At 41.4% G+C, this 17,398-nt stretch overlaps 1 long non-coding RNA gene across 1 annotated transcript; it reads right to left on the bottom strand.

Moving 5' to 3' along the window:
- Positions 1 to 4,707: 4,707 nt before the first annotated feature.
- Positions 4,708 to 15,140, bottom strand: LOC139609923 (uncharacterized). Its single transcript, XR_011685403.1, has 4 exons — positions 12,152 to 15,140; positions 11,137 to 12,082; positions 6,141 to 6,212; positions 4,708 to 5,735 (listed from the first exon to the last, which is right to left on the bottom strand). It is a non-coding gene; the product is annotated as an uncharacterized lncRNA (long non-coding RNA).
- Positions 15,141 to 17,398: the final 2,258 nt, after the last annotated feature.

Here is a 17,398-nt window from a genome sequence, read left to right as displayed (position 1 = left end):
TAAGCAGCATCTTTTTGGCCAACATAAATTAATTTCTTTTGAAGGACTCTTAACTCCCGCAGCTAGCTGCTGCCTGGTCTGCTGCGTGGAGGGTTATTAGTCCACTTAAGTTCAGCAGGCAGGTCTGTGAGTGGTTGCGAACCTACTGAGAATATGGGAGAACCAAAGCAATAGAGGCGCAACTTAAAAGGAGACTGTACTCGTTCTACCTCCAAGCATTTTCACTTGTTAAGAGTTTCTTTCACCTAAACACAACTTTGATAGCTGACATTTACTAACACCAGGATTATAATCACTTTGTCTGTATATTTTAGGAGAATCTGATAAACTGATTGCATTTCTGTACATTCATCAATGACTGAAATAGGAAGTAAATAATGTATCTCTATGAAATTGTGCATTTGTGTCCAGAGACAAAGGTCTGGCCTGGAGCCAAGGGACAGAGGGTGGGGGAGGGGTTCAGAGCCTCTCTTCTGATTGGCTGACTGTTTTCTGGGTGATCCAATAAGAATATAGCAGAGTTCAGGTACGACACTCAGAGAAACCAAATCCTGTAAGGTTGGATGGTGGGTCCAAGTGGGCGGCGCTTGGGGGGCGTGGCTGAGGGCGGTGACTGCTTTGTTGTGACATCACAAAGTTCCAGAAGTCCTGACGGCTGGTTTTAAGGCTCAGTTTCTGAATACAGGCTGTGTGCATTTCTCTGTGGACTGAGGCTTTGATACTTTCACACTATTAATATAGAACCTAGACCTGCTTTATAATCACAAACACATGGACATCTACCTTCTACACTATATTATATACATCTACCATATGGGACCTTTAATGATTCCAATGCCAGATTCAGTAGAACTTCATACAGTTTACTGGGTGTGCATCTAATCAGCATTAAAACTTAAGCATGCTGAATATTGTGCATGTTGCTCCAAGATATTTGAAGAAGCTTTCCAGATGTTTCAAAGTTTTCTGAATGTAACGATTCACATTTCCTCAGGAAAAAAACAGCACACGTGTATATTTACATAAATGAGAGGTTTCAGTCTGGTAACATAAGGTGGTCCTCCTTGTGATGCCGAGCACATTCATAGCATAACCCTGTGATGTTAATGCATACAAATGAAGGTACATTATGGTAGGCCTGGAATTTCCACAGAGAGACACTGTTGTTTCTGATCTTTTCTTTCTGTTTGCACAGAGCAATCTGCAGCTAATTTGTCCGTCGAAGACTGTTTCGCAGAGTGTCCAGGGATCGCCTGCATTACAGTCCTGCATTAACTCACAAACCATTCAAAGGTTTCATTATCCTGAACACTAGAGAACGATCAATCAGTGACTGCCAACATGTCTTTATCTCATATTCACCAATATATGCTAAGTATGCAGTCACTTCTTCCTTTTATTGTCCATTCCTGCACCTCAGTCTAATAGAGAAGCATATGTAACAGTGTGTATAGTGAATCCCCCAAACTTACTGTTCACTAAAAATAAGAAAATGCATTTTTATAGCACAATTAATGAACATAAAACCAAAGAATTGTAGAATTCACAATGAAATAATAAAACAAGGACGAATGCAGTAAAATAGGAAATTAAAAATTAAAATTAAATTAAAAAGACAGATGTAACCACCATTAGGTATAAACACCTCAGGTTAAAGCAGCAGTTAAAAAAAAAAAAAAAGTGTTTTAAGATTTTGTTTAGTGTTGACCGATTTACTGTCCTTTAAACCCCCAGGTCGACTGTTCCAATGTTTTTGGGTGTAATTAATGAAGGCTGCCTCCCTGTGCCTTTTAGTTCTGACCTCAAGAACAGTCGGGTTGAGCCAAAAGATTATTACGACTCACAGATGAAGCAAATAATATCAATTATCCTGCAACAACAGTGCATATCGAGGGCTGGGATATATTTACGACCAGATGCATCTGGTCTGAACTGACACTGTGGCGCAGTTATGGGAGGAATGTGTCACAACACACAGTGCGTCGAACCGTGCTGCGTGTGCGGCTGTGTAGCTCATCAGTGTGGAGTCACAGAAATTCTAAAGTGTAATAATGAGGGAGTGACACACCCAAGATTCATGACGAGACGAAATGAAAGTTTGACTACTTGCAAAGGAATGTGGTCTGCCAGTTTACATGAGTGCAGCTGGATGATGATGTTGTCGTTTCCATGGCAACGACTCTTTACTTTAGTGTTTCTGTCAGCTTTCTGTGGCGCAGATACCTTTACAGGAACAGTACGTCAGGGTATCATCTATAAAACGATGGTGTTCAGAGTTGCTTCCTCTTGACAGCGTTCATCTCTGCTGAGAATACACTGTGAACGCATCGTCCTCACTGCGTTGCAAATTCACAAGAGGAATATTCAGCTGTCGGACTCCCTGTGAAAGCAAACAGACCAGATGGAAAATGAAGGTGGATGTAGCCTCTGTGACGTCATCCACACTTAATTTTACCCTTTCAGACATTTGAGTTAAACTGTGTAATGAGTGTATAAATTTGAGTTATGGCCAAAAAATATGTTTTGTGAGGTGACAATGACCTTGAACTTTGACCTTTGACCACCAAATTCTAATCAGTTCTTCGTTGAGACCAAGTGGACCCAAATTTGATGACGATCCCACAAGGTGTAACTAATAGCGTTATCGCATTCACAAGGAACGGACAGACAGCCCGAAAACATGATCAATCCAGCCCTGGCTGTCACTCACCTCAAAGACCACCACCCCCCAGCACCACTGACACAGAGAGGTCACGTTCAGTGAGTCGAATTAGCCGAGGTGATGCAGGGCAGACAGCTAGCAGACTGTGACGGCACCCATCAGTCACTCACAACAGCTACACCCTCAATTATGCAGAACCCTGAGCCTTAATAAAATGTAAACAGGTGAGTTATATAACCCCCCCCCCGTACAGTTGTCATGAAGGAGGAAATTAGCTCTAGAGACCAAAACAGTTTTTTGCACCAGGCTGTAAACATGTTTATTTCTGCTGGAATAAAAGGAAAGTTTGCAACAACTTGTGGAATCCATGACAGGAGGAACTGAGGCTGTCTGAGAGCAAAGGGAGGACTGTGTGTGTGTGTGTGTGTGTGTGTGTGTGTGTGTATCAAAGTAGGCTTACCTCTGAACAATAATTACTGATGTACACATAAAAGCTGGCGATTAGCATACTGCAGAGTTTACAGCACTGTTATGTGATCACTCAGCAGCTATGCAAGAGTTTTGATTAGTTCTTGATTAAATGCAAAATGGCCCCCACCTGCCAATCAGTGTCAGTGCATTGTGTGGGACGAGATCACGCTTGTGCAACCACCACGGTTCGTTAGATTTAAAACGGGGATTTCCAGCCACAGGAGCTGAGTTTTGTTATCATCCGCTGACGAGATCACAGAGGGTTGAAAAATTATAATTAGAGCCACACGGGCAGATTTAAGGAGAAAACAAAGACAAATGGACGTTTCACACACATAAATATTCTCACATCTACAATAAGATTTTGATCATATTTGTCAGACAGCGCCCGGCTCATCATCTTTGAGAGAATAAAGAATCAAGGTCATTTATTTCTATCAATCTGTTCTGTGGATCCACACAACAATTTATCAACAACAATTAGCAAAGAACTGATGCACTTCTTTTAGTGCCAGCTGCTGTTGACAGGTGATTTACAGCGGCTGCTAAAGTTATGAGGTCATTAAAGATCAAACCAGTGTTTTTTCTTTTAACTAGTTTACTGCAAATGACATATACTTTACATTACAGCTAAGAATTGCCAGCCATGCTGCAGTCTCATCAGTTCCCATTCATTTCAGTTGTAATTATCATAATCAGTTAGCAGCCTTGAGACTGTCGCGTTGAGTAATAAATCACAGCAAACACCCTGCATTCGTTTTTTGTCAAGGCAACAGTATTATTGTGTGGTGGTGCAGTCTAAGCGCAGTGAATTACCGCACACTAAAATGTAATTATGACAAAACTAATGTTAACGTTCACTGTGATGGATTACATAACTCAGAGACAGATTTTCATAAAGAAATGAATGGAAACCCAGGGCCTCCTACCACACTAAAATAAACACATTAAAAAACGTTTTGCAGTTAAAACTTAGGAGGAGTTAAAACTTAGACTGGCACTGGCATGATCTAAATTTAAAGGTCCACCAGACATGTTTTAAACTATAAAATGCTATGCTATGCTATAATTAATAGATGGATTGGTGGTTTTCCCACATAAAAAGTATGAAAAAAAAAAGTGTTTACATGTTTGAGCCTCAGTCAGACCCAGGCTCAGATGAGGAGTCTGTTGAGACCAGAATCAGACACTAGCAGATGGATCAGAACGGTTAGCGTAGTTAGCATCTGTTATTTGTTTATTTAGTTTGTTAGCTTGTAACTGGCAGTGGCTGACACAGTGTTATTGGTTGTGCTAATGCAAACTCTTGTTAAACACTTGATTTTCATCAGAGGGGTCTTTGAAAATGTGCTTGTATTTGTTAGAACAGGATTCCTGGGAGTTTGTGGGAAAGAATGTGGAATTACTGTTAGCTTGTAGCTATTTGAAAGCTTTATGACCTGTTTAGTTTGTTCTGATTACAGACCTGCAAACCTACAGTCAGTGATGTGAATAGTATTGACAGTAGTTAGATCTTAATAGAGATCTGTTGGTCTGTCCTCCACTTTGATCCAGACTGAAACATCTTTAAAACACTTGGAATGGATTCTACAGACTGACAGGTAACTCACTGACTGGACAGTTCAGGTGTCTATGAAGATATTACTGTGTCTCGCACTTTTTAATGGACTGCCACAGTGTATGAAGTAGGACAGAAACACAGCACAACAAACTGATCAGGAAACGTGTAGATTTAATGTAATTTAGTTTTTGAAATTAGGCTAAAATCACATCTATTAAAAAATCTTGTGGTCGTTTCGTTTGCTTTCACATTACAAACTACTTACAGGGGAGGGGGTTAGGGTCCTTTATAAGAAAACACAGGTGAACAGGGTCATATAAAATACTCAGGAACCTGATTCAGTCTGGACAAGTCAAGAATGGATTTAATCTGTACAAGAAAACAACACTTATGATTTGCCCTTTATCCCATGAACGTCTGCCTGGATGTCAAGCAAAGCTGTATCTCCCGGCCAACCTCCTCTACCCTCGTTTCCACGGGCTGAGTCTGAGTCATGGATTCATTGATGATATTTGCCTAAAATAAAATAAAAAAATCAAGCAGTTGCTCAGTCCATGACCCATACAATCAATGATTTACAGCCAGTTTCCTGGAGTCAGAGAGTGTACAGCTTGTGAGAGTATATTAAGGAAGGGAGCAGGCATGAGGGAAGGGGACGGGAGTGGGGAGGGGGGGTTAATCAGACACAGTAAACAGGACTCCGGGCAGAACCATCAGTGGCATTCAGCTGCCCTGCACTTCCCATGTGAGTGGCATGCAGCAGAAGTGGCCCACTTCTCCCCTCTGAGAGACCATTTATGGGCCTCGCGACGGGGAGAGGACATGCATAAAACAAGGCTGCGCCCCTGGGGTTAGTGTGTGGATGGGAGGCATGGGTGCAGAAAATTCACTGACACAGAAAGCCTCTTATGAAACCAGAGAGGGCAAACAGAGAGCAGAGTCACTGCCGGACACATGGAGAGGATGATGGATACACCAGTGGGGTGTTCAAAGTGGGGTCCAGGGACATGCAGGGGTCGTTCAAGAGGTTCCACTGGTCCTCTGGAAAACAATTAGTGCATTTCTCTAGTTTATGATTGAAGAGGACATCATTAAGTCAGAAAGTCTATAAAAATCACTAAGAGCTACCACATCTTCAGATATATATTATATTATAGACACATCTCTTATTAACTGCAACATCCCAGAAAAGCTTTATCAACTTTATGTTCAAATGTATTCATGTGATATTCTGTGGTAGTGGTTTTTCCAATTCAGCCCAGCAATGACTCAATTTAATTTCAGCACAGATTCAATGCAGGATAAAAGTCCATGATAAACAAAACCAGAGTGCTACTTCAAAAATCACATTTACTTATAGAGTTTTTTCAGTGAACTCAAGTGCCTTAATGTGATATGACCCAGATGAGTCCTACTTGATCAAATAGATACAAATGGCTTTCCTACTTGAAACCAAGCATTCTTCATCAGGACACTCCTCTCAACCAAGGTTGGCTCAGCTTTGGTGACCAGGAGTCTCTGTTAGGATGAAATTATTTATGGAAAATGAGCTTTAATGTCATTTTATCAAGACAGGGGCAACAACAAGAAGAATCACTCAAAGGGACACTCGAAGGTGGGGTGAAAAGCCGACCAACATAGACAGCGAAGAACCATGATAATCGTTTTGATAATGAGAAAGCAGAGGCCGTTTTCAGACTCTTCTGGAAGGTATTAATAGTGATGCAATCACTGGCACAAACACACATTGGTCATGGGAAATTACAGAAATTGTCCCGATGTTTAAAAAAATGTGGTGGAGGGAGTTTCTGAAGCTGCTGGCTCTGGTTCTCTGTTTGGTTCTGTGTTCTCAGAGACACACTGGATGCGTTTGCGTGTGCGTCGCGGCTGCCGTCGCTGCTACTGCAGCTCTGTCTGTTTATGCAGAGTTTGCGGGATATATGAACGATGGATTTCTCTTCATTTTTAATTCATTTCTGATTCATTTTTGACAGAAAATGCATTTGAAATGCCACTGTCTCCACATGCAGCTGGTAAAATTGTTGAAAAAATACATTTATATTTTTAATGGCTACAACATGGCCTAGACATAGAGACCATAACGGAAGGTGTCATATTGCTGGTCTCTTTCTGTCTCTCATTCTCAAGTATTTAAGTCAAAATGCCAAATAATTATTACCACTGATTGGCACTAAAAGTGGTGTAACTAAACTAAACTGCAGCAGTGAGTCAGGAGTAATATCCACAGGATAATTGAGACTACCGCCTGGTACTTGAATGAAGCAGACGAGGGCAGTGACAGTTTTTGTGTGACATCACAAAGTTCCAGAAGTCCAGACGGCTGGTTTTAAGGCTCAGTGTCTGAATACAGGCTGTGTGCATTTCTCTGTGGACTGAGGCTTTGATACTTTCACGGTAATAATATAGAACCTAGACCTGCTTTATAATCACAAACACATGGACATCTACCTTTAGACTATACGTGACCTTTAAGATTTTCCTGTCTACACTCACGTTTGTTTGTTTGCAGCTTCCCTGACCTCCATCTTTCTGTTGGCATCACGGCCTCACCAGGACTACATTTGAATGCTCTCAGAGTGGGTGTAAAAAAAGAAGAGTTTGCAACAGGAGTTGCTGATAAATGCCACAGCCTGCCCTATGGTTATATGACATATAGCTGTAGATTTGTCATTAGCCACCCATGAGGGCTGAGTGGACTGGCTGTCAGATCCATTGGACATTTTCTTGGAATGGCTTGATGAGTTTTGGGGTGCGATCAATACGCCCACTGCCTTCCATCCATCTGTAATGCCTCCCTCTTTTCATCCCTCACGTCCAAAGGTCTACATGTTTCCCACTAACTGTGCCACATCTCCAGACGAGAGCTCTCCATATTAATAGATTCTAACTTCCCCTCCAATAAGGCTACAGAGGAGGAGGAGGGATATACACAGAGAGCCTTCTTCATTAGGCAGCCAGGGAATCTTAATCAAAAAGCTATTTGCCCCCTGCAATTGATTTGTGTCTCTGCGTTCAGATATTAGTGTGAAAATTCCCTCTGATATGGGCGTCCTCCTTTGCATTACAGGTGATGAGAGAAAATGGAGAGTCTAGCTCCATAAACACAGAAATATAAAGTCTCAGAGAGAAGTTGCACCTGATATACAGCAAGAAATTACCCTGAAAGCATCGATAAATGAGGCAATATTGCGGAATAAACTTCTTGATATTGTTTCCTGTTCCATCAAACATTAAAATAAATCCAAGGTTATGTAGTCAGATTTAATAAGTTTTCACATTCAGTCTCCTCTGCTTTGATCTTTTCTGTTCATCAGGTTTGTATCTCACTAAACTTTTACTTCACCCACTTTCAAGGTCCTATTACAGCAGGTTTTTGTTCTGACGAGCCAACATGCTATCAATCTAATGTTGTGCTGTTGACTACACAAGGACATGGAATGAGAGGCAGCTATAGTCAATCATGGCTTATATGCAATTGAAAAGAGTAAGTACTGTTAGATATAAACACCTCAAGGCTGTGAGAAAATCAATCCTTCGCTCCCTTTTTTATTCAACTGCTGTATCAACCCTGTCTCCTAAGAATCACATTTCTCTCCAACTAAACTGCAACAGTAAATACGCTTTATTAAAGCCAGCTGAGTCACCGAGAAGTGGGTGGGCTGGATTACACTGTCACACACAAAAAAAAAAAAAACAGAATTTGCATAAAGTCTCATCTGTGGTTTAGACAAAAGCACTTTTTTAAAAGGAACATACCACAATGCCATATTTGTGTGAAATGTATTTTTCCATAACCTTTCAAAAAGCCATTGATTTCTACTGATTTCTCTCTGGTAGAAATAGTCATTACTCTTAAGTTGTGTAAAACAACATTTGTTGTAGTGTAGTGAGTATCGGTGACAGCAGGGAAATAGAGAATATTTCAAGATAAAATATGTCTTTTAAAAATTATGTAAGTACATTTTTATATTCCACTAAAATTATTCCTGGAACTACAGAAAAGTACAAGACATGGTGATAAAATAAAAAGGCAAAACCACTTTAAGCTGCAATTTGTAGTTAAAAAACTTATTAAATATCTATATAGTATAAGATATATATAAAATATGATCTAACAGGCATCTGTCTTTGAATTTTGCTAAGCAAATTTATGAGATCTTGATTTTAAATATTTTATTGGAAAAAATCAGTTTATATTTAAGTTACCTGATGTGCAGTACTTGGTTTTGCTTCATCTTTCTTCATATATTTTTCTTTATATATTTTTCTACCTAAAGTGTCTATTGTTATGCAGCAAAGCAAATTCTTCATATGAAAACCTACTTGTCAATGAACCTGATTCTGGTATTTTCAGTAATATCCATCTGCTAACTAGAAAATATGAGTAAATGTAAGTTTAAAACAATACCACATTTAAAAAAAAAAAAATATAGACCTCAGTTAGAGTAACCAAGATGGACATTGAAAAAATAAACAACGATTTATTTAAAAAGTGACATTTGAAACTTAAAATTAACTAGATCATATAATCCAAAAGTGACCCGAGAAATGTTAAAATTAAATGTTATAAAAAACAAAAAAAAGTAGTTTATACAAAGAATAGTTTTGCTTGATCTACATAATATACATATACATATATATATATATATATATATATATATATATATATATATATATATATATATAGTTTTGTTTTGTTGTTTTTAAGTAATCACACAGGACATTTTTTATCAGTGCACAACAAGGCTCCAGAAATAGTAGAATCATCATCATGTTGCTGCTCAGGCTTAAAAAAAGAAAAATGTCATTTTTATGACAGAAAAAAATCTGTATATGAGCACAGATTGTATGAAGCCATGTTGGTGTGCAGTGTGACTGTGTCTCTTGCTCTTGAAATGTAAATCGAGTCAATGTTTGATTGATCCATCATTTAAGACAGTAGAGAGGGAGGTTAAATTAGGTATTGAACCGGCCTCGGGCTAATATCATCCATCGTTTAACTGGGCTCTGACAGGCCACACACAAGATGATATAAATGACTATATCATCTGTTTGGAGCTGATCCCTCAGCAGCAGCGGGCTATTGATAAAGAGTTAAGCTGTATAGCACCAAAATGAGCTGTGCTTCAACCAATAATCACCGTGTGGTCGTGTTGCAAGATGACGTTAATGCAAAGGCTGAGCAGAGCTGAGCACGCTCACTGAAGTTAGCGGAAGGAGTTAAAGCTTCATGCTTCATTTCGCTTTGTTAAAGATCACCCAGCTGTGCTTATTAAGATGACACACTCATGCATGTACCAGAGTTTCAGTCTAAAATCATTCTTTTTCTAATCAGCTCATTTGATTTAACTTCCCTCCAACAAAAGTCTCTGTCAGCTGGTGAGGGCTTCACACGCTAATTAAGACATGGGGTTGTACAGCGTCAGCAGTCAACATGTCTGAGATCAGCTGAGCGGTCAAATACAGAATCAATACACAACGTACTGTACTGTATGTTGCCATGACACCTGCACATTCACATAAAGCTGATGTGAACTGTACGCCACTGGTTGTCAAAATGAGTGACATCCAGTACAGTGATCTGGCATCATTATAGTACGTGGCCTTCCTGTTCCCATAGTGTTTTTCATAATACTTTCACTGAAGGAGTTCAATGTAAATATCCAGACTGTATTTGCATAAGCAGGCAGAGCCTATGGCTACGTTTAGTTTATTTCCACACGGTATCTACACTTCTTCTGTACATGGTAACTACGTGATGGTTTGGTTGATGGAAAGATTCTTGATTATGAACAACAACTACCACATAAACTCTATGAGGTGATTATATGCTTACAGCTTGTTGAAATGCCACCGGAGCACAAAAATAAAGAACTGTAGGTTTACGAGGCAACAATTACCCACGGTGGAAGGCCACAAACATCTGTCAGCCACGTCAGCTCAAATGCATAGAAAGGTGAACATGAAGGAAACAGTGTGTTGACATGGCTGCCGGTGCAACATCTGTGAGACGTAAAAATGAATTCAAAAAATTGCAGATGAAGGTGTGCACACTGTCACTGAACTTCATTCATTTTCACTGGCTGTTTCAGTGTGGTTGGCCTCCCTCTCTGATTCGAGCTCCCCTTTGTTGTGCTTAACAAACACGAACACAGTTCACTCTATTTGCTTGAGCTTTGACGTTTTCACTTCTGTTGTGTTTTCAGCTCGTGAAAACGAACCACTGGAACAAATGTGGGAGTGAGAGCTGACAGCAGAACAGTGCCGCCTTGCAGTGCGGCTGAAAGTTTCACCAACTGAGACGGCAATTTATCACAGCAGTTACAGACATTTTGCATTTGAGAAATAAATTGCAGGCTAAATCAACAGAAGAACCGTGGCAGGTTCTCCAAGACGCTGGAGCAACCTATCTGACAGGTACTTGAAGAGCTGTGTGACAGTTTAAGGGAGCATGGGGACGGTTGCAACAGGGGCTGGTTGCGACATGTCTTATTCCTCCGATCAGCAGCATGCTAAAGCGATGACACCCATGCCACACATGCAGAGTTAGACCCTCCCCACACCTGGAAGACACATTCAACATCTGCTGCTGCATTTATTGAAATACACTTGTTTTGGTGGTTTGAAATGAGCTGTATTTTCTCCTGAATTAGTCAAAATGTACTTCGTTAGTGGGGACAGTTTCAACAAGTTATTGTAACCATCCTCAATCTTAACAGCCACATCAAAAACAGACAACACAACGGTGTTAGTTCAAAATAATGTCCCTATAGATAGGTTATATGTTCACACACAAAACAAAACTCATTAACTCGATTTATGTTCTTTAATAAATATATAAAAATTGAATATTATTAGAAAATAAATAAAACTGTAATATTATTGTAAAAGAATGCATATTTTCAGAATACTATGATTAGATTCATCCCCATGGGGTTGCACAGCCTCACAGGATGAAGCGTGGAACTTGAAACTGTTCAGTGTCCATGGCAGTCACCGTCCTCAGGCCTCAGTACATCAGAGACACGCAGCTTCCTGCAGTATCCAGCCCCTGCTGTGAGCTCATCAGCAACCACGAGCACGGTTCAAGAGACCAGCGCTTCCTGCCGGGGGGGGGGGGGGGGGGGGGGGGGGGGGGTCACAATCAACGTGGACTCCTCGGATTTGGCATGAAAGCGATTCCACGCCTCTCTGACCGAGATGAAGTCGTTTTTCGGAAAAGCGGCTGACATCCCACCACAGGAGCCCAGTAGTGGCGATGGTGCTGCAGCTGGTCTCGTTGATCTCCTCTTCCTCCCTCAGCGACTGACAGCAATCAGCTGCAGGGCCAATTAGCAGCGCGCGATTACCTCGGGATAAATGTGACCCTGAAATTGATTTAACACCAGTCGTGAAGATGACAATGAGGAGAAATTGACCTGAATTGTGGCACTTACATGATGGGGAGCGTCCCCGCTGAGAGCCACGGGACCTCCTGACACATCACACTGGGGATGATGATGGTCCACATTAGAGGCGCACAATGCTGCGAACAAAACTCTGTGCACATGTTCCCACCAATGAAACCGAAATTCTTGCCAATACAAGACTTTGAAATGTGACGATGTTGTAATGTCACATAAAACCACGGTGTTGGTTCAGCTTTTCAGAAAGAAAAAGCAGTTATATGATGTAAAAATACACTGCAACCAAGGCAACTCATGGTGATACATTACAATGACCTGGTCCAGGGCATCACATAAAAAAAAAAAAAAGATCTTCCTCAGGCTGATCATGGTTTTGTTTCGATTCTCATTTGGCAGAACAGGATTTTATAATCTTCTTAGCCTTGAGATTCCTTTGAGAATTGAGCCCTGGTTATTCAAAAGGGGCTGTTAGCACACAGCTAAAACTCTAAACCCTCTATTATCAGTTCCCAAGCTCTCATTGGTCCCTGTCTGCAATCGGTCAAAGTTCTTCAAAGCTGAACAGAAAAACTCAGTTACTCTCGTTACTGTGGTAAAGATTTTTGTTTGTGTGTCTATTTGTACGTTTTAGAGTGTTTTAGTTTCACTGCACTGGAGGGTGGAGCTCTGTGCTCAGCTCAGACTCTACATACATGTTCTAAATGTTACATTCACTGACCGAGGGTCGTGCACCAGGGCTGAAAGTGATAATTTGGGTTATTCGACGCTGGAAGGTGTAAGGTACCTGTTGACACAAGAGGGAGGCTGAGTGATATACTGCAGTGGATGAGATCAGCAGAAAAAATCTTGCCATCAAACAGCCCTTTCCTTTGGCATTACAGCATTACAACCAAGCATCAACTTCCAAATTGATCCGTCATACAGTCTCTCAGCCTGCAACACCGAGAGTCACCCAGCAACCAAAGCAGCAACCAAAGCAGCAACCTCCAGGGCTGAAAAGTGAAGCCAAGATTCCACAGCCAAAAGCTGCAGTTCCTCTAATGACCACTAGAGTCTGGCTCCAGCAGTGAGTCAGTCCCCACAGACTCCCATGTTCAAATGTCCAACTTTACAGCAGAAATAAACACGTTTACAGCAAAAAAAAAAGTTAGGCAGAGTCAGGCACTGCCAAGAGTCAACAGCTCTCTGAAAGACCACTCATAAAAACTGAACATTATGAGGTCTCTGATTACAATAATAACAACGAACGGTCATTGATAATAGAAACAACACAAACATGGGAATCGAACACCGCTCTATAAACTGCGTCACCGCACTTTTCCTTTTGCTCCTGTCATCATTACTACGACCACTAGATGTCGCCTAGCAACAAAACCTAACTATAGGTCATAATAACCTGCTGACAGACGACCTGTGGGCTCGTTTGTTACAGGACAGTCTCTTTTTGTTCAAGTTCATATGTTCAACAACGAAACACCAGTTGAGCAATCAGAACAGAACTGTGTGAACATGAAGGCGGTGTAAAATATAAAATCTATATGCTGCATAGTCATGACAGTTTTCTGCGGCTGTCATGGTCTGTTTTCTTGTGAATGGTTTTTCTATTATAACTGCTCCTGTCTTTGTTGCCAACCTCAGTGAAAAGAGGATTCTACCTGGAACCAGTTGAATCTGCACGCCTTTTAGCGAAAGCTCTCATTTCACTTATCTGGTGCGCGGCATGCGGAGGTGAGGGGCCGGGCCACTTGTCAAGCGACTCTTAGCGGGGCGGTAATCGTGTGCGGTGTGCCATGGCACGTTTGCAAATCTTTGTAAACGAATAACAAGCAAATGAGATGAGGAGTCAGAACAGTTCCAGGGGGGAAATGAAGACAAACTCCAGCCTCTGCTGTCTCTGGACAGACACTGACAGACATGTCCTGACTTCATCAGACATATTAAACCAGAATGTCCCTTGAGGTTTATCGTCTCCCCTCCGATGGATATTTTCACCTTGGGAAGTTTACAACCAAACTTGTGCCATGTAAACAAACTTGTGCAAAGTGAAACACATTAGGAATCTAATTACTATTGATCTCATGCCTGTCTGCGTTCTCAGAGTAAATTCATTTGGCCAGCGCTCCATGCTCCACCAGCTGTGGCATAAAATACTTTCAGCCCAGCGATTTACACAGAAGCCAGTGGCTGGTTGAGCTTGGAAGACAGCCCTGTATTCTGTACTCTGCAGCTTCACACGTGCTATCCAATTACAGCAGTGCTCAACTGAGGTACTTTTTTAATTATGATTCATTAGGCAGCCTAGATTCTCCTCGTCTGAATATGTTTTCAACCCTCTGCTCCATTTGAGGTTGCTGCAGCATTGTTCTACATGCATAAAGCCTCTTGAAATTCAGTTCTCTCTGCAGTGAAGCCTGTCTAATTCAATCCCACTTCACACTGAAACACTCCACACTGCCTAAGCACCGACTGCAACACTATCTCCTGCATGCACACCAGCAGAGCAGCTCATTTTTTACCTGCAACAGCAGACAACTTCATCCTCTTTATTACGGATGGGCTGAGGGCATGGCGTGACGTTCTGTGAGGTTAAGAGTGGCGTCAGTGTGACAGGCAATGAAGGATTTGTGGAGCAGATACAAATGATGCAGTCATTAAAACACTGAGTCAGGGAAAGGACGGTGCCTGTGTGCTTGAATGTGACAGAGACACTCTCAGCACACACGTGGAAGCGTGTGCATTATGTGTGTGAGTGTGTTTTAAATTCATGTATTTTTCAGGAACCATGAACAATATCAACATCAATCATCATCAATCTCATGCGATCATGCTAAAAAGAACACTAATCTGCCTGATGCAGGGGGTGGACACATATGAACAATATGATCCAGCACATGGCAGAAGCTTGGCAATAGGTTATAATACGTTATAAACTGTTATAATATTAAGGTTATAATTTGTCCATATATTAAATTACTTGCTAATTTAGTTTTTAATGAACCTAACAATATTAACTCATGTTCAAATTTAGATTTTCATTCAGATAACATCCCAGTTGGCCCCACGTACATGTGCAAATAAACACACAAAGCTAAAAGAATGTGTCCATATGTGGCCGGGACCATCTCCGACTGTGGTCTGAGAGAGATCTCAAATGAGTCCTGAATGCATCCTGGGTGTGTTCACACCTGAACCTAGAGCTGGACACCTGTGATCAGGTGTTAACACCAGGCCTGAACAGGGCCAGAGATGCTACCAGTTATCCTCTCCTCATTCTTTGACAGTCTTTGAGGGAAAATTGGTTCTGAGCAAACTTATTTTTTACTACTACTGGAAAAACTTAGTGGATGTCACTTGCAGTGTGCACATGTTTCTGGACCCATTCCAGCTTTGAGGGAAGGAAATGAATCCTGTGACAGACTCCTTGGCCTGAATACGTGGCTGCCATCGGTGCAGCTCACCCATGGGATAAAGTTTATTGACAATTTCAATATCTTCTGGAACAGTAAAGACAGCTTTAAACCGGACGGGGCTCATCCAAACATCACGGGATCCAGACTGCTCGGCGCCAACCTACGCCATGCCCTTGGGATGCCACACACAAACAAGGATGTCTGGACAAGGACAGAGCTCACAGACACACATCCTGTACCCCCCCACCCCACCCCTCTACTCACAGCACACACAGGACAGGTCAGCCTGTGCCCCGATCACTGATCGTGAGCCCTTTTCACAATCAGTGATTGTGAAAAGGACTCAGAGCTGCCGACATAAAGTTAATGACAGTAGTAATGAACAAGTCCGGTAACAAACCTGGAACAGAGACACCAGCCAGTTGTCTTCAACATATTAAACCTTTGTTGTCGCCTGTTCACCTCCTGCCCTCTGTCAGATCTTAAGCCCAAAAGACATTTATTGCTAATGACCTCATCAGTAATTGGACTGTATTCTATTGAGTTGATTGAAACGTCACCTGTCGACTGTTATTTCCCTCACTGCAGGCTAACAAGACGGGTGGAGGATAGACGCTCTCCACCACAGCTGCAAGCACTGTTCTTCAGTCTGTATCCACTCCCCCCTGCAGTCTACCGTCCTCCTCCCTGTGAGTACTTCAAGTCCACTCGACCCATTGCGTCTTTGTGGGAAGTAATGGTGGGTCATTTTTGTCTTAGACCATTGATCTTGTTACACCATCAAAAGAAAACCCCAACCCCGGAAAACAGTGATACACAAAGTTTGGGGTGAGAGTTCAAAATAAACCCGAGGAATGAAATCAGCCAGGTGATCATATATTTCTCCATTAATTAGAAACAATCAAAACAAACATCAACAAACTTTTAAACCTCATAAATATTTTAAGGTTTTCATCTCTCAGAAACAATACTGGGCCTCTGCTCTTCCTTGTTTTGCCAATTGAATACTGTTAACGCCTCGTTGCTTGCTGGGACTGCCTCCTTCAACTGTGCTGTTATCAGGCCATTAGTCAGAGTTGTGCATGAGTGCTCTACCACACCCAAAATCAGCGTGTTCAATGAACAGCACTCAGCATTTGGTGAACGCTGAACTGAACATGTCCATTTATAACTACCGGACATGAGCGTCCTTCACCCTGGCCACAGGCTACGACGCTCACGCACCAGAAGGCGGTGGTAATGCACCAAAGAGCTGTTAGCCAACCGCCAAAAAAACATCAGAAGTAGAAGGACTGCGTTTTACAATGGCTTCTGAGGACTTCTCTGGTTTATAGTGCTCTTCTACAGCACAGCTCCTGGTTTTCTGTGAACATTTGAAGGACTTATCAACAAATCAGTCCAGATTTCAACAGAAAAAAACTGAGTCTGAAAAACAAGTCAAAACTTCAGCAACAAATATAAAACGACACATTCAGTATCTGTGAGTGATTGATGATCACAAGAAATCATAAAGAGAGGGTCAGACCATGAGACACCTGAGTCAAACTCACAGGATAAACACATACAACATACACTCACGTCGGTTTGTCCTGTCTTTTAAAGGTGACGACTAGTAGTGTACAGCAACTCATTATATTGTAAAGTGGGGGCTGAGGATGGATGGGAGAATTAAAAAAAAAAAACTGAAGAAATGAATGTGAACTAGTTCATTTTAGTCTTTGTGAACTGAAGCTTTGTGAAGCTAGAAATTTGCACAACACTGTCATTAGTGAAGAATACGTATCTAGATCCACGCGTGATTAGTAACTACAGACATTTCAAGCCTTTCCTCATATTGGAAAATGTTGATGATTTTCCTCACTAACTT

The sequence above is a fragment of the Trachinotus anak genome, unplaced genomic scaffold (assembly GCF_046630095.1).
Source record: "Trachinotus anak isolate AG129_WGS33_773 ecotype Australia unplaced genomic scaffold, CSIRO_AGI_Tana_v1 ptg000026l, whole genome shotgun sequence".
NCBI classification, from domain to species: Eukaryota; Metazoa; Chordata; class Actinopteri; order Carangiformes; family Carangidae; genus Trachinotus; species Trachinotus anak.
Note: the sequence above shows the minus strand (reverse complement) of the source record. Positions and strands in the feature narration are given on the sequence as shown.